The sequence below is a fragment of the Chrysemys picta genome, chromosome 6 (assembly GCF_011386835.1).
Source record: "Chrysemys picta bellii isolate R12L10 chromosome 6, ASM1138683v2, whole genome shotgun sequence".
NCBI classification, from domain to species: Eukaryota; Metazoa; Chordata; order Testudines; family Emydidae; genus Chrysemys; species Chrysemys picta.
The window spans coordinates 65169788-65193800 of NC_088796.1; the positions used below are offsets into that span (position 1 = coordinate 65169788).

Consider the following 24013-nt stretch of genomic DNA (forward strand, 5'->3'; position numbering starts at 1 on the left):
TTAATGAATAGTTATTGATTGTCAGAGTCCAACAGATTACTTCTTGCCAATAATTTATAATAATAAATAAAGTGTGACTATTGAATAGTTACTTTGTGGCAGCACGGTGTTCCATTTCCTTAGGCTATGCTGGGACATTGGTAAGGCAGGAAGGAAGGATGACATCGACTAAATCACCAGTACTACTTTGACAACCTTGATCTTTCCTTGGTAATTTCCAGTCCAACTACTGACCAGGCACAGCTGTGGCACTTACATACAGTCCTGGCCATTTAAGTTTCCTGCAGGAAGATGGTGTTTTGTTTTTGCTTTTTTAAACAAACTCTCAGTGTTATTCACTAGAATACATCTTACAGATCAGAAAATCCTCTACAATAGAGAAGGAGTTTAAAAAAAGCCAGGCCTGTGCTAACCAATATCCAGCACACCAATCTGAAAAGGGACCTTTCAGAAATAATGGAAACGGAGAGCTCCTGGAAATAGATTAAAAATTGGTTCATGGTAATGATGGGTGAGTCCCAGAAGGTTTGGTTTGTATAAAAGCATTAAAAAGAATTCAAATGCTTATCTGAATGGTATCCAAATTCCTTGGGCAGAGAAATGAGGTACTTAAAAAAATCTGAACTTTTCCAAACCATATAAAAGAGTCAGAAATCAATTCAATTCAACTTTCAGACAAAACAAGTTATTTCTTACGTTATCTAAACTAACTTATTTTCCTAGCTTAAAGACAACATATTGAAAAGCTACTATTGGGTTGTTGCAGCAGTCAGTGACAACACTCATTATCACTGGTTTAAATTCTACTATGTATTTATCTTAACAGCTCTGGTTGTGGGCATAGCAAGCCAGATAAAAAAGAACATACGGAGTGCCTTGAATTTTTGAAAGGAGAATTGTTAGGTGTAGAAATCAAAAGGATTCATAGAACAATAACCAATTTGTTAAAAAAAAAGAGTAGAAAAGCTTTGTAAATACTCATAGAATCATAGAATCATAGAATATCAGAGTTGGAAGGGACCTCAAGAGGTCATCTAGTCCAACCCCCTGCTCAAAGCAGGACCAATTCCCAGCTAAATCATCCCAGCCAGGGCTTTGTCAAGCCGGGCCTTAAAAACCTCCAAGGAAGGAGACTCCACCACCTCCCTAGGTAACGCATTCCAGTGTTTCACCACCCTCCTATTGAAAAAGTTTTTCCTGATATCCAACCTGGACTTCCCCCACCGCAACTTGAGACCATTGCTCCTTGTTCTGTCATCTGCCACCACTGAGAACAGCCGAGCTCCATCCTCTTTGGAACCCCCCTTCAGGTAGTTGAAGGCTGCTATCAAATCCCCCCTCATTCTTCTCTTCTGGAGACTAAACAATCCCAGTTCTCTCAGCCTCTCCTCATAAGTCATATGCTCCAGACCCCTAATCATTTTTGTTGCCCTCCGCTGGACTCTTTCCAATTTTTCCACATCCTTCTTGTAGTGTGGGGCCCAAAACTGGACACAGTATTCCAGATGAGGCCTCACCAATGTCGAATAAAGGGGAACGATCACGTTCCTCGATCTGCTGGCAATGCCCCTACTTATACAGCCCAAAATGCAGTTAGCCTTCTTGGCAACAAGAGCACACTGTTGACTCATATCCAGCTTCTCGTCCACTGTGACCCCTAGGTCCTTTTCAGCAGAACTGCTACCTAGCCATTCGGTCCCTAGTCTGTAGCAGTGCATGGGATTCTTCCGTCCTAAGTGCAGGACTCTGCACTTGTCCTTGTTGAACCTCATCAGGTTTTTTTCTGCCCAATCCTCTAATTTGTCTAGGTCCCTCTGTATCCGATCCCTACCCTCTAGTGTATCTACCACGCCTCCTAGTTTAGTTTAGTGTCATCTGCAACTCCTCCTACGTTCAACAAGTTTTCAAGAAGGACAGCATACTTGTATTTTTTTTTTTTTTTAGTAAAACAGAAAACAGAACATAAGCCAGAAAAGTTAAGGTGCTTATGAATCAAATATTACTAACATCTGCACAGTGTTTGGATACAAATATTTTAAAATGCCACAGAAGTATTGGAGCATAAGCTTTTGTGAGTGAATACTACAATATGTCTGTTAGTCTATAAGGTGCCACAGGACTCTTTGTCACTTTTTACAGATCCAGACTAACACAGCTACCCCTCTGATACAGAAGTTCTTGTAAGACTATGAAATACATCCATCCTTTTTGCCATTTTGGCTTGTCATGTAGTATGGCAATAGGCAAGTCCTCACTGTGGATATGTCATCATTCGTATTACCAAATTCCAGAAGGAAAAGCCATGACAAGAGAAATGATATCAACAATAACTAGGTTTCTCAGGTTTGTGTTATGATGAAAGTTCAGCCAGATTTGGTCTATGTAATTTAGGCAAAGGTCAGCTGTGAGTGAGGCATATAAGATCTGGATAGGGAAGAAATGGATTGATGCCAAGAAGCTCCTTGATATAGTAACCAACTGGAACCAAGCAGACTTGAATTGAAACTAAGGGAGAAATAAAGAATAGAATCAGTTATAAGTGATTTAGACAGATTTTCATTACACAGAGACTGATGGAAATAAGAAACAAATTGCCAATTGGGTAGCATTAGAAGCAGGTAGTGTAAATCAGTTTCAGATGGAACTTGACAAGTTCTTGAACAAGGAGGCTGTACAGGCACTACCGTAATAGGTGTTCATATTGGTACATCTTTGAGTGTCTTCAATTAAATATGCCCCCACCCTCTTCCTTCATTCATAAATTTCAGCAGGATTATAGAAACAGACATTAGTACATATGATGGCCTTTTGGTGAGCTGCTAATACTCTTTCCTACATCTTGTTCTACTAGAATTTATACCTATTTCAATATTACCCCAAATACTTTAGAAGCTACTATAAGAGTATTACTAACAGAAATATGCACTGTAGGGCACACATGGACTCGATGAATTTTTGTGCTCATGAAAGTGAAAGATTGAAAGCACTAGCTAAACACAAGTAGAAAAAGGCTGAATTGGATATATATTTCTTTATCAAAGTATCAGTGGACCTCAATTCTTATCTAAAACAACTCTGACATTTTCCAAAGTTATCTCTTCATCAGAAACATTAAACTGTTCTAATTTATGTCAACAACATAATCCACTAGGGTCTAGCTTTCAACCAAAAACATCTGTAACTTCAATCTTATTCAAATTTGTTTAGAGAAAAAAAAAAAGTCTTCCCCTTTAAGGTCAAACCAGATTAAACAAAAAGCCTTGCTCAAGACAGTTCAAACTTAAAATAAAAATTAAGGGACTTCTTTCACCCATAGTACCTATAGAACAACAGAAACACTCAGTCACTCACAATCAAACTATCTGACTTTCCTGCCACCTCCCCTCTGGTCTATATAACTTTTTGAGGAGGCATCTCTGACCTGGATTTCTCCATAGAGATCCTGATGAGCCATTAACTTTCATTAGTAGATTGATTACAGTCAAGTGGACAGGTGTCTCCAATCCACTGAAAACCTGGCAAGCTCTTCCAGTAGCATCAGGCTGTTTAGGCAAGGTTTTAATCCTATTATCACCAAATCTTCTATGGGGCTCATTTATCTTATCACAAACCCTTCTTCTCTCAAAGTGGCCTGGTAGTTCCATTGAGCAGAGTCCACTTTCCAAGAAGTTTGATCAGCATTTCCTTGTAACTTCTTGGTTTAATGTAGAACCAAAGCAGAAAAGGATTGTATCATATTGCAGGCATGCTTGCCTGTTTATGGCATGATTAGTATTGACCATTTCTGATAGATACACTCTGGGATCCATTTAATAGATCATACCTCTAAATCACCTAAATAGCATACTATACTTTATGCAATGTTGTGCTACCAATGTACCAGACAGGGGTTCCCAAAAATGTTTTCGAGGTTTGCTTGTGAAACCAAGATACCAAAAGATAAAACAAAGACAAATAAAAACAAAAACTCTTCTCTTCTGAAGTATTTGATGAGCCCCAGAGGAAAGTCATCCTTGATAGCAGAGCATAACTCTCCACAGAGCTGGTGAACAGAGGCTGGGAAGTTATTTAAATCTTTACCTTTGACTTAGTGGCAGAATTTTACAAAATAATTTTTCCTGATACCCTTTAACACATCAATGAATTTGGAGCAGAGAACTTTTTAAATTTTAATTTTCTTTTGGAGACAATGTAATCTCCAAAATATAGAAAAGATCAAGGGATAAACAAGGACTTTCCTCTTTAGAAAACTATAGAAGAGAAAGAAGAAAATCAGACAGGACCCTTAAAAGTCAATGTCATATACACCTTACCCCTCCACACATCTATATTGATACCCTGATTCTGTAACCCTTCTCATGATGAATAGCATGCACTCAAGTCAGTACTCCCATATGGGGCATGTACTGAAGATCAATCGTAGCCAGACTTAGTCCAAAACCAGATATCATTATGGGTCCATGTTCAGACTCATGTTTATACTGGAGTCCATGACTTGTAACTCCTGAAGGCGCCCTTCACAGATTTATCAAAGAAAGAAGCCACTGCTTCTATTACACTACTCACTAGCAAGACCCAAGTTCAATTCCCTTCTCTGCCTGATATAGAGCAGAGATTTGAACTTCTATCTCCTGAAAGACCACCCTATATAGAGCTCTAGGATAGGCTGATTTAAGAGGCTATTCTACTTTGTATAAAATTCTTGACTAGTCATTGGGGCAACAAGCAAATAGGAGTGGATGTGCCAGATTGACAATTAGGGCACTTTGCTATGAAGTAGGAGATGTATGTGCAAATCCCTCTTTTTCTGGATACTTAGTTATTTGTGCATTTAACTGCATTGCTTCACACTTGAAAGGTGTTCAGGAAGCCAGGCCTGCTGTACTCAAAAAGGACAAAAGGGGGTCTAAAGCACATCTTGCCCTATAATTGTGAGAGATGGGAATTAGGTACCTGCCCTGCCTAAGAGCTTTTGAAAATTCTACTAGGCATCTCTCTACAGCTTTAGGTACCTAAATATTTTGAAAATGTGTCCCCACTGCCTCCTGTAAGCAGTTTATAAAATTTGACCCTTAAGGATGAAAGGTCAGTTATTTCACCTGGGCTTTGCTTACAGGAAGGAATCATCTTCTGGGACACAGGCAAGTAGTCTCTTGAAGAAACCACGTGCTGCTAAGTACTGAAGATTTGTGTCTGTAGTGTTTGGAGTCAAGCTCCAGTTCTCAATAGCTACTAGCAGGTCTAGTAGTGTTAATTGTGTATGACTCACTACCGTATGTGTAGATCACAGATTATTTCCAAGCACCGATTCTAGAAAATGTCAGGAGCGTAGCATATTTAGTAAATGACAATAACATTAATTGATTGTTTTCAGTCATATATCTAGTATTCACTTCAGCTTGTCCTATAATAGAGATCCTGAAGGAGGCTGCCTATTTGTCTTTCTAGCATGACGAATAACTCTTCCCCATGAGTCTTTTTATTTGTAGATTTCTTTGTTTCTCTTAAATTTGTAGATATAATGAAGCAAAACAAGATAAAAAACAACAATACCCACAAAGGTTGCAGTTACTTTGTTTTCTAACAGCGAAGGCTGGCTGAAAAATAGGAGTTCTTTTCCATGAAAATATGTAAACAATATTAAAAACGTTCATTTTATACAAAACTCCCACCCCCAAAATTTACATATAAATTGAAAAAATTATTTTTGTTGAAAAAATGCTGAAAGGTTTTTTTTTTGGATCACCTCTAATAATAACTACTATTTAAACAACAATGAACAATTGGGCAAAGCTTCATAGTTGTCACCGGAACAGCATTTACAGTATTAACAAATTGTTAAGTTTATTTAGTTACCAGAGGGTGATAGGAAAGGTCCAAAGAAGATGAGCCTAAATCAGACAACTGGATCTGAATTCTTTTTAATAAAGTTTGAATTTTGACCTGTATCCAAACATTGCATCACGCAACCATCTCTACAAGAAGGATCCAATCTTGAATACCAGCTCCTAGCCCCTTTCAGACATTGAAACATTTAAATTCAGATCCAGATCTGTACATTAAGCTTTGGAGCCAATTTTGGAACTATTTGTTTTGTTGTGCTTTTAATGTTGTTTTCAGGTACATTCAAAAATCTAGTATCATAGTTGGAGCATGCTGCCATGTCTCATTCTTTCCTAAGACACCAGTAGTTAAGGATGGATAAATATCAGTATATAATATTTGGATGATATACATATTATTTGGGGATCCTAGTGTTGAGGTAATATTCAGATATCTGAATCAGAATTGAGATATAATGCAGTATATTCCATCTCTCAAGCCCCTTCCCTCACTAAGATTATATACACCAGGGTCCCCATATTCCTTGGAAATATGACCATTCCCCTTACCATTGATTCTTTTTGGAGAGGGTTGACCAATAGCTTGCTGCTTCCAAAGCCTGTTTCCTTTCCACATGAGGTGGCTGCTCCATCTCCTCTGTATATTTCAGCAGGTCTGGGTGGCTTCCCTCAGTGCAGCAATCTTCCACTCCATTGTGCAGGAGCAAAAATAGGACAGGCTACTGCCACACTACTATGCCAGCTCCACTGAAAAAGGGATACAAATGTCCTCAAGTTCTTAGGTACAGCTACTGTATTTACTTAGGAAAGCCACAAGGATACTAGACATAGAATCAATAATCAGCTTGGTGTCTGCTGTTGTCAAGAGCCCATCTCAGCAATGGGCAGATGAATAATATCCATGAGCTAAATTCTGACTGAAGTATAGCCAGGAGATATTCAGATCACACACTAAACTACCATGATATTCATGCTGACTGGTATTTTATGTTTTGATTCATTCACCCCATTTGCAAATACTTGAAAGTCTCAGGTTTCCTAGGTAAATGAAGCCAACACTGGTAGTTTCATACAGCTCTTTCATTACAATCCTTGAAACTGTCTGAATCATGGCTGATATTTTCCTGCATTTTTTATTCCTTCATTAGAATTTAGCCTGTGTACTATAGGTGCATAGCTTTGTTTTGCCACTTCTTTTGTGCAATGGAATGGCAATATACTTCCAGACCTTTAGATACACTTTCCATAATAACTCTATCTTGTAAAATGTTGGAGACTGTCAAAATGTGTTTTAGCCACACAGTTAATAAGTAAATCATTGGAACTGTATGTCTAACACCGGGTGCTTTATTGTTCCTCATTTCCAGAGATGCTGTCTTATCTTTTCATTGTTCTGTAGAAAAAAAATTCTTAGTTAGGGTTCCCATTTTCTATCTGCTAAATGCTTTCTGGCCATCATTTTGTATTATTTTGCCATTCCAGGATTAATATATTCCCCAAGGAAAATGTGTTTTCCAATCCTCCATGATTCCTTCATTGGATATGACAGTGTTTCCATTACAATTCTTAACAGGTTGAAAACACACCATCTTACTCTGGATGGAGTAAAATGTTTTTGCTGCCTTTTTTCCTTCAAAGCTGACACTCACTTCAATTACCTTCTAAAACATTTGAGATTTTCCCTCATATCACATATTCAGAAAATAGACAAAATCCTTCCCTGCCTTTATACACTCACAATTCTGTTATAGCTATAACACTTTTAGATTATTTAGTGTTAGCATAGTTAATAGGTCAATTTCTTGTACTACTTCAGCATCCAAGCTTTCATTGTTACAATTGCAGGTCCAGACTTTTAGGGGAATCTTTTCTGTATCCATCTGGAATGGATTTTTCCATTATTCCATGAATTAAATGCATTTATTTTTTTCATCAGTAAAGGTTTAATTTTCTGACCTCTATTTGAAGTCATTCTCATTTTGATCAGGATCATACAATACTAGTATCTAACTGTTATGCACAATTCACTTGCATTGTTTCTGCTTTGAGCTATATATTTTGTTTTGTTTTGGAGCACTTAATTATGCAATATTATTTCTAGCAATATTATATTTTTCCCAACCCTTGTGTTTTGACTCAACTTGATTATTTGCATTTCTTCCTGTTCCTAAACAAGGCTGAACGTATATGTTTATATGAAATCTGTCTCCTTTTGCTTAAGATATGCATTGTGTGCCAAATTTGGTTAATCTCATATCTTATTTTGGAAGTTGCCAATGGTACATTTTCATTCTCTGATAATAATATGGGTAGAGTAGCGTACAGTATTTCAAATGTGATTTCACTAGTGCTTAAAATTAACTTCTGTTGATTTCACTCCATTCCCACGCCTCAAGATATTGTTTCCTTTTTTTACCTGCCTACTAACATAAATACAAGACTTTTTTTTTTCTGGCCTGTGTTCATCTTTCATCTTCTTACATTACGCTTTATTTGTGGTCTAATTTCCAATATCATTTTGGGGGCTCCAATCTCATTACCTTCTTGCATTTCACTAGTTTAACTGCATTATGTTCCTGCATGAACCCATAAACATCTCCCAAGATCAAATTCATTGTTGCAATTGTTTTTAATTCACTTATGAGCCATCAGAAAAAAATCAGTCATCTTTGAAATTACAGTGACAGGAATGGGCATTGCCTGTACCTTATTGCACACTTGCCTTCTACCCTGATCTGTTAGCAACTTAGATATTTATTTCTGAATTTAAATTAATCAAAGCCAATACTTTTTTAAGCCAGACTTTATCATTGCTAGATCATTGTGTCATATACTCCATACAGTATAAACTGCTTTCCTGAAATTAGACAATAATGCTTTTTATCTGCTTCTCATCCCATCACTATTACATTATATATTACAAAATGTTAATTTCCTTTTATTAATATGCTTACTATGATTCACACAACTGAAATGTGGCTTACATATATCTAGTAAACTTTCCCTTGATTCTTTCCTTGAATGTAGGAGCTAATGTAGCCCCTGTCACGCCACTTATATCCTACAGACACATTTGCTCATCCTTTGTAAGATATTGAAATTCTTTACCAGGTGCTGCTTTATTTCTCCTTACTAGTTCCTTTAGGATCTGGGAATGTAATTTATCTGGGATTGATACTTTGTCAACTTTTCATAATTCTAATTGCCCGATTATTTACTCTGGTCAGGGACAGGGACCACCCTGCACTTTTAAGTGGAGGCAGGGAGGAGGAGACAGTGCTTTATGGCTGGGGAGGGGAAAGGGAAGATGAAAACTGCTGCAAAAAAGGTCACCATGTTTGCTGACTCATCCCCTGGGTATGAAGAGTTTCAAAGGGGCAGTTCGGTGCCTGACATCTCCTCTTTTACATGGCCCAAGTCTGAAGCAAGACCCACCCTCCCCACCTTTTAGGTGGTAAAATACCAGGTTTGGTCAACACCTGCTGTGGACATTATGCTAGCCCCCCTTTTTTAGGGGTACTGGGAAGGAATTTTTCACTTACCACCATGGGTGCAGTTAGGAGTTTTTTTGCCTTCCCCACAGTGGATTCAGGAAGGGGTCTGTTCTTGCATGGCATGACGGGTAGTAGGCCATATGTCACAACTCAATATTTAAGTGTAGGGCAGATGTCCAGTGTAGGTACTCCATAGGAAAGGTATACAGTGACTGGATAAATGGCTTGGAAAAGGACTTAAAAATAAGTGTTCATAAAAGGAACAAATTGGGGGCGGTTGGGGACTCCTATGATTGATACGGCAGGGAGCCAACCCCCCGATTCTTATAGTCCACTTTAGTCCTCCTATGAGTAGGGTGGATGGTAAGATCCTGGCAATGGATTTGCTGGAGGGACCTGGAGGGAAAAAGAGGCAGAGCTGGTGGAAGCCCCCTGTCTACTCCTCCGGGTAGGATAATGTCATGGCAATGGATTTGCTGGAGGGGCCTGCATGGAAAAAGAGGGGGAGTTGGTAAAATCTCCCTGGGTAATTATGGAATAAACATGGGGTTACCTGCACTGTACACTTTAATCTGCCAGGTAGTCCCAGACATCTAATAATAAAGTTGCAGCCTGCTTAAACCCATGTCAAATGTCTCCTGTCCTCCTTTAGGCATAGCCAGACAATTATAACTACTATATTGCGTGGTTCTCATATATGAACCATGTAGTATTGTGAATGAAAAAAACAAAGCAGAAGTCAATAATGGTTCCTGCTTTTCATTGCAAGACATAGTTGAGAAGGTGGAAGCACGGTGTGAAAGGATAGTAATTTTCCTTGAAATCACTATTTTGAGAACTTCCATTTCTATTTTGTTTCTTTGAACATGTTGCTGCAACTATCTTAGTGTTATGTGAATAACCCAGCCATGTAAAAAATGGCATGTGTTTGCCTTATCTCTAATGATCAGTTGAAAATACAGCCAAAATACGGGCTTGAAATTCATTGGCTAACAAATTCATTGGCCACATTAGCAGCAGGCATTTCTATGTGTTGAAAAGGGACTGACTATAACCTTTCTCTTTGTCTCTAACTTTCATATCAAGATTTATTTTCTCAAATGTTGCACAGAATATTGCTACATATGTTCTGATTTATCGGTATCACTGCAGATAACATCATACCAGAAGGTGACACTGCCACAGTCCAGATAAGGAAGTCTGATGAGCCATATCTTGTTCTCCTACTAAATTCAGCTCCCATCTGACCTGTATATTTTACAATACGTAAAACAGGAAAATAAGGCTATACCATATAGCTTTTCACTATACTATTTTATTTCTCCATTAAAATGAAATTTAACTTCTATGGAAAAAAGAAGCATAAACACTGCCTATGGTGCTGAAACACTAATTTTGAATTCCCATATGTATTGATCAAAACACAGTGCTACTGTTTTATAAACAGGAACACATTTTTTTAACTTTTATAAAAGGTAAGGAAAATTGCTAGCTTTAGGAGAAAAAAAATCATATATGGGAAAAATTATATAATTTTCAGAATAACACCAAGTGTTCAAAAATATATAATAAAGTGATCAAAATCATGAATATAGAAAATAAAGCTTTCTCTTCCATATTTGCAACCTCATCACAAACAGGAGGGTCACTGAAAGCAGAATTTGACCGTTTCTGTCCCAAATTTGTAAAATATAAATTGGATCCTTCAGTCTGATCATTTCTCTGACTCACCTGATTGTTACTACTTTTTCTCTTAATTGTACCCTAAACATAAATGCCCGAGACAATTTTTTTTTCTTCGGGTCAGGATTTAACTAGTTGCATAGAATACAGTAAATTCCTGGGACCCTACAGGTACCCTTCAAGCATTTAAGAGTTAAACTTTTACTAAATGTGGAACAGAACTGTTAGCACTCCTTGCTTTAATTTATTTTTTCAATGTCATGCTGCTTGTAATTTTGAATAACTGCTTTTATCTGCTGTGAAGAACAGTAACCACTGAGCACTGTGTTTTTGCTCAAATTCTATTTGTTGTTATGGAAACAGCATCCCTATTAAGCTTCCTGCTGTAGAACTGCTGCATAAGACATTACTTAAAATGTTCAGCAGCAAAGGTAGAAGGATAAAATGAATTCAAACAATTCTGGGCCTGACTATTACTGGTGCATACCCTTGAAGATGTTTTAAGATGAAAAATGTACATAATGATTACTGGACACCACTTCAACTTTCTAAATTGGTATATTTTGTCAAATTATTCCATTACTGGATTTTTTTATTGGAGTGAAGCTAAAAAAAATTGCCTCTCCAATTTTATGGGGTTCAAATTGCTTCAGATTATATAAGAGCACAATTCTGGCAGAGTGTATGACTGTATGCAAGTAAGCAAAGCATGAAACTGATGTGCTGAGGAGAACATGCTGTGAGGTGTTACTGCTAAAATCTCTTTGACTTTGATGGGAGTTGAGAGCACTCAGAACTTTGTAGGAGGTGCTTGGTATCTTCCAGGACCAGAGCACAAGAGTTGATCTAAAGAACAGGGTGTAATTTCCCATTGCATTGAATATAACTTAATGACTTTGTTGTGGAAAAATAACTTTGTATTAATTGGTGGCCAAGTCCTCAAGTTCCTACCCAATTTTCTACTCAGTGCTTTGCCGGTGGTATTCTCATTTATTATGGCCCCAATTCAGTGAAACACGTAAGCACATGCTTATCTTTATAAGATCATTCTTAAGCCTCATTGAAGACACACCCATGCTTATTTTCCATTTAAGTTATGTATGATGATTATGTGCACCATTGGACTTATAATGGGAGTTATCCTGATTAAGAAATAAGAGATTAAAGAGTTCAAGGTGACCTAAGGTTAATTTAGCAATACCTTTTTGGATCTGCCAATATAAGATCAAAACTTCCTGGCTTTACTTGGTCTGTATTCAGGTGAAAGTCACACTGATGTGTATTGCAAAGGTTATTTCTTTTCAGAGAAGAGAAATTGAACTTGGTTAATGTCATTCTTCATTATTAACACAGATGGTTATGAATCAGAACCTTGGACCTGGATGCCAGCAAACACTGGGGAAGTTTGGATGAAGATCCAGATCCTGAAACAACTTTGCAGTACAAACCAATTTCTGTAGTGGACCAAATGGGAACACTGAGAAAAATATATTGGGTCAGATTGTTCTCTATTTACACTGATGTACATCATGGTAATTGCACTGAATTCGGTGAATAACACCTGTTTAAAAATACTAAGTGAGATCAGGATAAAGTCCACTGAGTAGATTGGCATGTGACACAATCTGATCAATTCTGGTGGGAAAAAAAATCTATTGAAGATTTCTTATAGACCTCTCAAATGAGCAAACTCTGATGACATCTCAGAGGTAGGGGTGAACTCCATCAGAAATAGGGAAATCATATCAGCATTCTCTCCAGTTTGGTAATAGGATTTTAGCCAGGGCCTCCAAGCATATGTCTTCACTGCAGTTGAGAGTGAGCCATCCAGCACAGACAGATCATTTTTTGCTAGCAGGCCTCGAATTAGTACATGAAAAACCGCCATGTGGATGTTGTGGCTCAGGATGCAGCTCGGCTTTCAAGGTTTTCAGACTTGAGTCATAACATCCATGCTGCTGTGTTTAGCATGCTGGCTTAAGCCTGTCTACCAACACTGGAAGGCTCATTCCCATCTGCAGTGTGGACATACCCCAATAGCCTCATCCAGCACACCAATGCAGCATAAGAATTGTGACATTCATCAGACAGGGCAGTGTACACTATGTATTTCAATATTAAAACAAACACCTATCTGTCTTGATAGTTTTTAAAAAATTCAAAATGAAGAAGAAAAAGTAGAACTTCTCTGGAAAGCCTAATTTAGGATTGGAAGTTGTATGTATATATTATATATTATCCATTCAAAATATTTATGCACCTTTTGTTTCCTCATTTATCACACTCACTTGTACAAGAACACACAAACTATCAAGATACCCAAAATAATGTATTACAACACTAATGAGAGTTGAATTCCACTTTCTGGGCCTAAACCACTGAAGTCAGTGGGACTCATTGCATTGACTTCAATATGATTTGGATTAGGCCCGAAAAGAGATTATAGTCCAATTATTTTATGTTCATTGTACTGCGGTTTATTTGACTTACATGGATTTTCTGGGCAATTCCATAACTTTCTCTGGCCTTCATACAAATTTTTAAAACTGAATTTAAAAAAATATATATTTTAAATGATTCAAACACACATGTATATTGACAAATACATCAAGAAAAGGCAAAGTCAACAGAAATGAACAAGAAAATAAAACCCCACTTATGATATTTTCTGTTTAAAAGTTGAGATATTGCCAAAAGAAAGCACTATAATAAATAAACAAACAAACAAACAAACATTGAGAAAGCTCTTCAGGTGCAAACTGGCATAGTTCCATTGAAGTCAAAAGGACCATTAAAAATAGAACTAGGATTTTTTTTACACATTTATGTTACGTTTTTTATTCACTAAAAATAATGTTGGTTGTGTATTTAGGGTGGCTGACTCTCTATCCAGTCTATGAATGATTTATTTTGGAATAAGAAAAACAACAAAACAGAAGAAAAAACAAAATAAAGGCTCTCACAAGAAAGCATAGTGTGTATCTCTTCTGTAACATGTTACAACAACTCTGCCTCACTGAAGACAAGCAGACTTCTTTGAAATTTCAAGACACAGAATGCTGAAAAAAAAATCACTTTGTATGCTGAAGACATACACTTTGTCTTCACAGCAAATGAGGTATGCTTTTTACACCAAAGTAGTTATTTCAACGTAGTGAAGACAAAGAACAGGTAGTTTTTTTCCCTTGGTGTAGCTAGTTGAGGTCAACCCTATAACACCCAGCTAGGGTTAACCTCAAAGAGCTACGCTGAGGGAAAAGCTACCATGACTTGCCTCCACCAGAATTTTAAATTGAGATAACCATAATGTTGTAAAAAACATACCATTTTTTTGCCCTGAAGACACAGTAATAAATATATACTTCCTAATTTAAAACCAAATAAGGTGATCATATCTTCTTCATAATTTCTGATTGACTATTAATGCTAGAGAATATTCTACCTAATGGGATAGAGAATTTGTTCTCAGTAAAAATTCTAATATTGTTAGTTCAGTATCTTTCATCCAATGTTTCATAATACATTGTCTAGACACTGACAATATTATTCTTACCAATTTCATTTGATGTTTATTGCCTTACAAATCCTTCTGTGAACATGGGAAAGAAACCCGTATAATACAATTATAATGGAGTATAAAATGTATGCTAGATATTTGTTACAATAAAATTAAAAAACCTACAATGATAGTTTAAAATATTGGTTAATGGAATTATCTGTCTGTACATGTCTGTATCATGGTGTAATTGGAAATGTCCTTAGGACACATGTTCTTTTGGAGATGTCAGAAAAATTACTTTATATCAGTTAATGTTGGTCTCCTGTTAAAATCATGCCAAAAACTTCTAATGAACAAAAGTGACAGTAGATATGGTTTAAAAAATATGCTTTAAAAGAGATGGACTAAATTCAGCTCTCAGATATGTATACACAATACCTGCTGCCTTCAGTGAACTTCTCAATGTGCTTCTGAAGGCAGAATTTGTCCCCTGGTACTAAAAATGTCTTCCTTTATAAGTAAAAATGAATGATTATGATGCAATCACTAAGGTAATCAATAACATATACATTTTCTCTAGTGTTGTGTTTTAAGTAGATATATGATAAAGATTTTTAACAACCCAGATTTTACATTCTTGCATTACAGCCATATTTTATTTTGCTATTAAACTACGTGTCTTTGATATTTATAAGAAAATGAAGGCATTCTTTTTTCTCTATTCCAGTTGAACTAATTGGATTAAATCAAGCTAATACGTTTAATACAGACTAATTACTGTAGACAAAGCACTCAAGAAAGCAGGAGTCTTTTTATTTAAATGATCAACAGTGACCACAAAACTATCCCTTCACAAAGACTCTTTTATATTGAAGCTTGGATTCTAGCCAGAGATACAATATAAGTTAATACCAAGAGAGATCGTTTAAGTGCTGTTATTAAGGAGACTATGATTGATGGAGTTTGTAGCTGGTAATGTGGTTCCCCTTTGGCTGCTCAGTGAACATCGGCAACAGATCAATATCTCATCTGCATGAGATTACAGCCACTTTTGACAACAGCAGTGTGGAAAAAAAAGATTGACACGTTTGGCTGTAAATTTCAATAGCTGCTCTTGTTTAAATAAAAACAAAAAGTAAAATATTCTTCCTCAAAAAGGATGATCTGGTAAATCACTTTTGTTTTATCTTGGTGGCTGTAGTTGGACCTTGCTTCTCTTCCTCATGTCCTCCACTAATCAAGTAGTGCTATATCCAAATGTGAAAACCTACAGCCATGAGACCATGACACTGTCTGAAAACTCTAGAAATCACAACTGGTTTAGCCAAACTCATCATCATCATCATGTTCCCATTAAGCCTCTGACATTTAGGGCAGCGACAAAGCTCCTCCACTCCTGTCTGTTTCCGGCAAGTCTTTCAACGGTTCCCCAGCTGTGCCCTAGGTTTTTCAGTTTGGCTTCCACCACTCTTCGCCATGGTGTTTTCAGATGGCCTCATTTTCGCTTGCCTTCAGGTGTCCATCTTATTGCTACTCTGATGATGGAATCAGTTTCCATCTGAAGCACATGACCGATCCATCTCCATCGCCTCCTGGCAATGATGGTGCTCATATCCTCTTGGCTGCACTGTGTCAATAGATCTTGGTGTGAGATTGTTCTGGGCCAAAAGATATGGAGGATTTTTTTGTGGCAGATTGTATGGAATGAAGACAGTTTGGACATATCATACTTTCTCATTCCCCAGCATGCTGCACTATAAGGTAGTGTTGAAAGTACGCAGCTCTGATACATCTTGAGTTTGGTTTTGGTGTTGTATTTTGATGATTTCCAGACTGGTGATGGTGAGGCAATATTAAAGGTCATGATATCTGTCTTATTGCAATTGATTTTCAGTCCCATTTGCTAGCTGAATCGAGTTGTTTTTTCTTGTATATGGTGTTGGGTATGTGATAGGAGAGTGATAGGATCATCTGCAAAGTCCAGGTCTTCAAGGGATGAGAAGAGTGTCCATTTAATGCCTCTTGGCATGTCTTCTGTTGTACTCTGCATTACCCAGTTGATGGCAATGTTGAAGAGGATTTCAGACATGACACACCCCAACGTACTCCTGTTTTGACTTCAAAACTGAGCTCACTATGATCAATGCTGCATGTAAAGTTGAAATAGAAACTTTTGATGATGTTGATTATATGGAGAGAGTTAGCGAAACTAGGCAATTTTAATTGCCTTTCAGCATTTTTTTTTCCGATTCAGTCTTGTGAGTCCTTGAAGATATGTCACATTGTGGAAACATAATACTAGCCATTGCTGCCACTGGTCTTAATTTGAGTTATAGGGCACTGTGAATCAATTACAAACCACCTACTAATAAGATTTACATGCAGCACCTTTGCAGTACAAGCTAATTGAAATATCTTTCTTTATATATAAAGAATTTCACAAGGTCAGTATATAAAGAGAGCCCAGAATCAGTGAGCCTCAGTTGGTATAAAGAGATATGAGACGTTCTGCCAGCTGAGTTTCCATCCCTGTATTTTCACATCAAGAATAAGTAGAAGTATTCTTGGAGAAAAGGTCTCCCAGATTGGTTATCTAAAAAATATTGCATGAAGAGATAAATAACAAGCAGCATGAAAGGGGATCTATTTTCTGTCTGTGATGTCCCAAAACTACATTTCAAGCACCATTTCCTAATACAGAAATTACTCCTCTTCATGTGGGAATTGGACTGGCTCATGCCTCACCCTGTAGCACTGCATGCCTTTAAACTAGCTAAAACTTTTGCTCAAACATTGGTTTCTGTGGACTATTTATTTTGATGTGGTAAGCTCCTAAATTCCTAGCAAAATAAGTAGAATTAAAAAAAGGGGATTAGGAAGGCACAATGCTTAGTGGGAATAAGGTTCAGAACATGATCAGGAAAGACATTTCTGGCATGAGATTTACTTATTACATTTGAATAATTTAAAAACTGAGCCTCTTAAATAACATAATAAGCTCCTAAGTTAAATTTTCATTCAAATGGTGAGATTTTGTACATTCTTTGAAAGTTTATAAAAAAGCATCTGAGTTCATTTATAAAGATTTAGTGACCCAGCACTAAATGGGGTCTCATAAAATTTTCTGTGCCCTCTGGAAATGTTAGCTCCAGACTGTGATTTGCAAATTGTGATTTGGGAGAACTTACTCAAGTGTCTGTCCCTGAATATTAATAAGCTATGTGCAAAGCTGCCTTTATGAAGACCCATCAGCTGACAAAAACTACTTCCTAAGTCTTTGTTGGTTCGGAAGCACAGGATAAATGTGTTTACAATATTAAAGGTTTTATAATTAGCTGATATCCAACCACTTCAGCATCTTATGAGCTGAGTTTAGGTGCATCTTTGTTTTTATAGAAAACAGTCCGGAAATGTATTACTTGAAAATGTGATACCCAGTAATATTCATGTACTATTAGTTATAAATGTAGGCAAATTTGCTGTTCATAATATTTGTAGATCAGTTATTTAAAACTGGAAGAAGAGATGAAAAGCACGTGTATATGTTAGACAGACTGTTCAGAATGTTCTTAAATTTCTTGTACTTTTTTATAATTATACTTTAAGGATTCACTGGCTATGCATTACACAGTGAGGCAGGATACTGTAGTTAGCTGGGGATGACACTTGTCTTCTAATCTCTGCTAAATGTTTTAGCTTCTTATGTGCATGGATCTCCCAGTTAACAGATGTTTGTTCACAGAGCTTTGGCCAGAAATTTCTGATTTCATAGCTGGCATTTAAAAAGTCACCTTAGAAATAGGCATTAGTTCCTTTTGGAAAGCCTCTCACATAACAAAGTGATTCACACAATGTTATGCATGTGACTAAAAGCTCTATTTAAGCAGGAAATATGTATTATACAGATGTTCCATATTTTGTCACAGTGGAAGGTTTTGATTTGTTATAATAGGCATGAGGTTTTAATAGCTGTGCATTTCTGTAAAATAAAAAAGGCCACGTTACTCTTTTATATAGAACTATATGAAGAGAGTGAGGGTGCAGATTTGCATTAACAATGCTTAGCGTTTATATAAAATAATATCTTCAAGTAATTTTGACAAATATTAACTTGCTAATCCTCACAGTATCACGTGAAGGAGGTAAGTAGATAGTATTATCCCAATTTTTAGATAGAGAAACAAACACAAAGAGTTTAACAGGTTGATTTTTAAAGGGGTACATCGGGGATCCAGAGCACTGGAACCTGTTAAAATGGGGACTACTTTCAAATCTGGAGGGGACAGTCCAAATGCTATTAAAATGTAGCCAATCTTCTGCCTGAGAATTTTGAAACTAACTAATCGCTTATGGTTAGAAATTTTCAAAAGGTAATTATTACATTTGATTATGGTACATAGATACTATTGTGCTGAAAAATTCAAAGGCATTCTTGTGCTGCTCTTCGACCGTGGCACGAAGCAGGACGTAGTGCAGGGTCTATGTGCTGATTACTGAGTAACATGAAGAATCAGCGCAGATCCAAAAAACCCACAAGACATCACTAATGCAAATACTGCTTGGATGAGTATAGACAAACCATCCCATCAGCCTCATCAATCTGGCTGCTGGAGAAATATTGCACAAAAGGAATATATACCTTTAAGGGGTAACCAAAGCAAATGATACATGTCAAATAAAAATGCAAGGCCACATCAGAAAACATCAATTTCCAGCATCATATTGGACCATTGAACACCATACTGAAACAGGGAACATAATTGCCCTTGTGATGGTAAGTTCTACTCTGTGGGCAAGGAAAGGAGTTGCTCTCTGTGACATGGAGAGGAATTGACAGGGGGCACAGAGAGACAGGGATTGTAATAGTCAGGCACGGCACCTGCAGTGCTCTTTTCAACATTATGCACCCATAAGAAACCAGAATTGTATATATCATCTGCCTTGTCAAAAAAAAAAATCCACACAATTCTCAAGGACTTAGACACAAATGTCCCTCAGCTGGTAAATTAATTCACATTTATCCACTTGTATGTTTTTTGTTTTTTAAAGACAACAAAGATATTGTCGATACCTCAGATGCATCATTGCAAGTATCCTGTCAATGCTGCTGAGTCCTCACCAGTCAGGGCGTAGAGCACTCAAATGTGTCTGGAATTTTCAAAAGAAGATATGAAAATGACACTGATGCAGAACGATGGCAGGTCAATTGCCTTCCCCCTGCCCTGTTACACCTCCTCCCCCGTTTTCATATGTAATATATCATTTACCATGTGATAATGATGATTAGTTGAACTGTCTGGAAATTTTTCAATATAACTTTTTAGTTTGAAATGACTTTTTGTTTCAAAATGTATGTTTTTATTTATTTTTTAAATAAAAAAGTCACAATAAAAATGAAACATTTCATATTTATCAAAATGAAATGTTTCTATTGACCCAAAATGATTTTTTCCCCAGATTTTTTGTTTGTGATGAATTTTGAGAGTTTGGGGTTTTCCCCCCCAATTTGAAAAGGACATTTTTTGGAAATCTTGAAATCTTTTGCAGAACAGGAAATCCATTTACAACCAGATCTAGTTATTAGTTCCTACAGTTGTTCTTACATACATGTCATAGAATAGAGGCATCAGTATTCAAACTTGCAAGCTTCAGCACTTACACAACACAGGTCTGGTAAGGCTGTTCTAGTAGAAGGATGTGTATCATATATATACAGGAGCAATGCTATTCTGTAGATGGCAAAGTAAATACATATATACAAAACAGTATATCATTTTGACTATCATTTTACACCATCAAGGAGCCAAAGGAAAATTACCTTTGCTAATGATAGCCACAGTCCTTGTGAAACCAGAGCATGATCTACTATAGTGCAAGGTATTTAGACACAACTAATTCATTTGTTCAAATAATTATCTGCCTTTTCTACAGCAAAATGAATAGGAGTTGATTCTGTTTTTCCAACGTATACCAATGAGTTTCCTAAGTTTGGGATCACCACAAATAGTGACATAAAATTCCATATAAATGTTCTCCTGTGTTTATTGATTTCATGGATTAAATGGCAAACAGATGGTATCAGTTTAAAACAAATATATTCCATGTCATTTGTCACATTGTAGCATCAGAGCAGTAAGATATTAATTATTAAATTATCTCCTTGAAACCTCAGTTCGTGTACCTTGTGACTCACTGGATAAAATTCATACTCTGTTCCCTTACCTTCATGAGTACTTAGCTTCATACATCATAGTGCCATTTTTCTAGTAAATGGGGACACAGCATTTGGTGTTTCTTATCTTCCAGATTTTTAAAGGGTGATCCAGGAATTGTAGAGGTAAAACCATTAACCATAAAGGCATGACTTTCAAAGTGGGGGACCATATAATGAATAGATTTAGTATGGAGTAACTTTCTGGCTGCTGAATTTTCAATGAGCTGTGTTTTATGCAAACAGCCTTCTGCCAGCTCAGGAAACAAGAAGTCTCAGCAAGCAAGAATATGTTGATGCAACCAAAGCTTGAATTAACATTTCAAGGTCTTCCACAGACAGCATTAGCCTCAACAGCACAACATTCTAAGAGATAAAAAATGAAACTTTCAGAATATTGCAAAAGTGGCTCTCAAAGGACAATCTCAAGTCAAATACAAAATGAAGATTCCTAGCAGTCAGGAAAGGGACAAATGGGTTGCCATCAATCAAGACAGATAACAAGGATACAGCTGGTAGTTTGCTTACTGCAGGAGAAACTTCCCCTCCTCCCAGCAAAGTTTAGAGATATTTGAAAAATACATAAATGCCAAAGTGTATTAAAAATTATTATGACTTATTACTCAGTATTCATCTCCCTTCTTCAAACATTATGGAAATGTGCTTCAAAAATACCTTTGAGGCATTACATATTGTAACAAGGGCAATGACTTGATCACCGGGGCAAGGACAATTGTGAATTTGATGACAAATGAAAAAAAAGTGTGTCAAGGAGATCTGTCCCCATCTATCCCTCACAAACCTTGAAGAAACCACATCTGAATATTCCAGCAGATATTCCTGATTTCAGGGGGCTTAGCTGGAGAGAAGGACACAAAACACACTAATTGTACATCTCTACCCCGATATAACGTGACCTGATATAACACGAATTCTGATATAATGTGGTAAAGCAGTGCTCTGGGGGGGCGGGGCTGCGCACTCCGGCGGATCAAAGCAAGATATAACATGGTTTCACCTATAACACGGTAAGATTTTTTGGCTCCTGAGGACAGCGTTATATTGAGATAGAGGTGTATTTCCCAATGTGAATGGGCACCAGGGCACAGTATGCAACTAAGTGCCTATCAATATCTTTTCCATTTTCCTGTCAGGGATTGTTACATTAGATATTTCAACATTCTGGTCATCTGCATTTTTAAAAGAAATCCAGTTGTAAAGGTCACTTATAGTGCCCAATCTATGATATCCACCGGGGCTGTGACACACCTATGATATTATTCAAAAATTCCTATCATGTGTTACTCGCACCATTATGAGTTACCTAAATTTTACATTTTAGTTTATATATAAAATATTAATAACTGTCTACATCTTATATATATGTAGACAGTTATTAATATTTTATATACATTCTTTCTCTGCATACAGGAAATTATTTTTCTTGTAGTGTCTGTCACTATATTTTAGAATGATCTCAGAATTCTTCCCCACATGTAGCTCTTATTTTAAAGAGATATAAACACAGGGAAATAAAAGGTTAAAATGGAAGTTCCTTTCCAAGCTTATTCATAACACTTCCAGCATGATGTTATGTTACAGTTTAGAAGAATGTATAGTAAATATTGCAAATGCTGAAGGGATGTGCCAGAGGATTAGCTAAAATCATTTTGTGGCTTTGTGATCAGAGAGTTGCAGTAAATGCTGCTTAATTTATGCATTAATTCCTAGTGTATGGACCTTAAGACATTTTAACAAAAATGCCCATATTAAAATCAACATAGCTTGAGATGGAAAGAATCTGGAAGTTTTATAGCATATTATGCTAAGGATTCATTTAGCAGTGTCTTTGGACTGACACTATTCCTTTTTCTGGCTCCGCCATAAAGTACTTATAATTTTATATGGATTTACATGAAAAATCATAATATTTCCAAAAAAATTCTTAAAGAGTCTGCCCAGTAAATAATGTGCTTCCTTTATAAGGCTGTGAAAAATATTTTTTTAAAATAGACATATCTCAAATATTATCTACTTGAAAATGTCCATATGATATGTACTTAGAAAAAACATTATTGCAGCCTCATTGATAAAGTGATACATTGGATGGCACCATCAATGTTTATTGGGTGCCACGATCTGTGTATAGGAGTCCTGCATTCAAAGTGATTGTCAAATCAGCCCCATCCCTTCAAATAAAGATATTAAGGGACTGATTGTGCTCTCTCTTACACCAGTTTTATTCCAATGCAATTATATTGAGTTCTGTAGTTATTCTGAATTGATAACAGTGTAACTGAATGCAGAATGTGGCCTCCTAGATAGAGCGAGGGGGAAAATTTATACTGAAACTTTTTTTCTGTGAGAAATGGAGATGCAGTAACACCAAAATATTTTGAAAATTCATGTCAGTTTTGTCAAATTATTTCAGTCAAAAAAACCTTAAAAATAATAATAATAATAATAAAAAACATTTTATTCTGATATTTTTGTAATCAAGTGTTTTGACTTTTAAGTTTGAAATGGCTTTTTGTTTCAAAATTTCCTTTAATTTTGTTAAATAAAACAAGCAACCCATGTTTAAAAATGGTCAAAATGAAAACAAAACATTTCAATTTTGTCAAAACAAAACATTTTGATTGACCCGAAAGCAACCTTTTTTTTATTTTTTTCATTTGCCAAAAATATTGTCGTCAGTTTGACCTGGAACAATTTCCCATCCTAATTTTTTCAGAATTGCCAGAAAACAAACAAACAAACCCATTATTCATATTGCCTCTACTTATATATTTAGGAAATGTACTATGTGGATTTATTAAAACATGTATTAAAGAACTCTTTTTTCCTCATACAGGAATATCTGCCCCCCTCTCCCCACAAAGAAATGAAATTCATATACAAAAAACTTAACATATATTAATTGTGCCATAGATAGTGTTTACCCTACATTCAGTAATTCAAACAAGCCATTGGATAAATTAAAATATTTTACTTTTAAGTCCTGTTTCCTGCCTTTTGCCATTTTAAGCTAAGATTTTAACATTTTTTGTTAACTGAACATGGCTTTCTATATGAACTATATATCACAGGTAGTATTTTAAAATAAGTGGTGAGTAATTATTTATTCATTTAGTATCCACAGTAGTAATATTAATCAGGATCGAATGTATTTGGCATCCATATGGAATAGAGTACATAATTCCTAAGGAATCCCACTTTTCTTTGTAGTGTTTCGCTGTATTTCAAAATTATGGTGCAGGTAACTAATGTCTTGCAAGTCACA

At 36.3% G+C, this 24013-nt stretch overlaps 1 long non-coding RNA gene across 1 annotated transcript in view; it reads left to right on the forward strand.

Annotated features, from left to right (window-relative positions):
* The window catches only part of LOC135972473 (uncharacterized), a 109136-nt gene extending 93000 nt beyond the window's left edge, over positions 1-16136 (forward strand). The window contains exon 4 of the long non-coding RNA XR_010588930.1: positions 12374-16136. This is a non-coding gene — a long non-coding RNA (uncharacterized LOC135972473). The remainder of the gene's footprint in view (positions 1-12373) is intronic.
* Positions 16137-24013: the final 7877 nt, after the last annotated feature.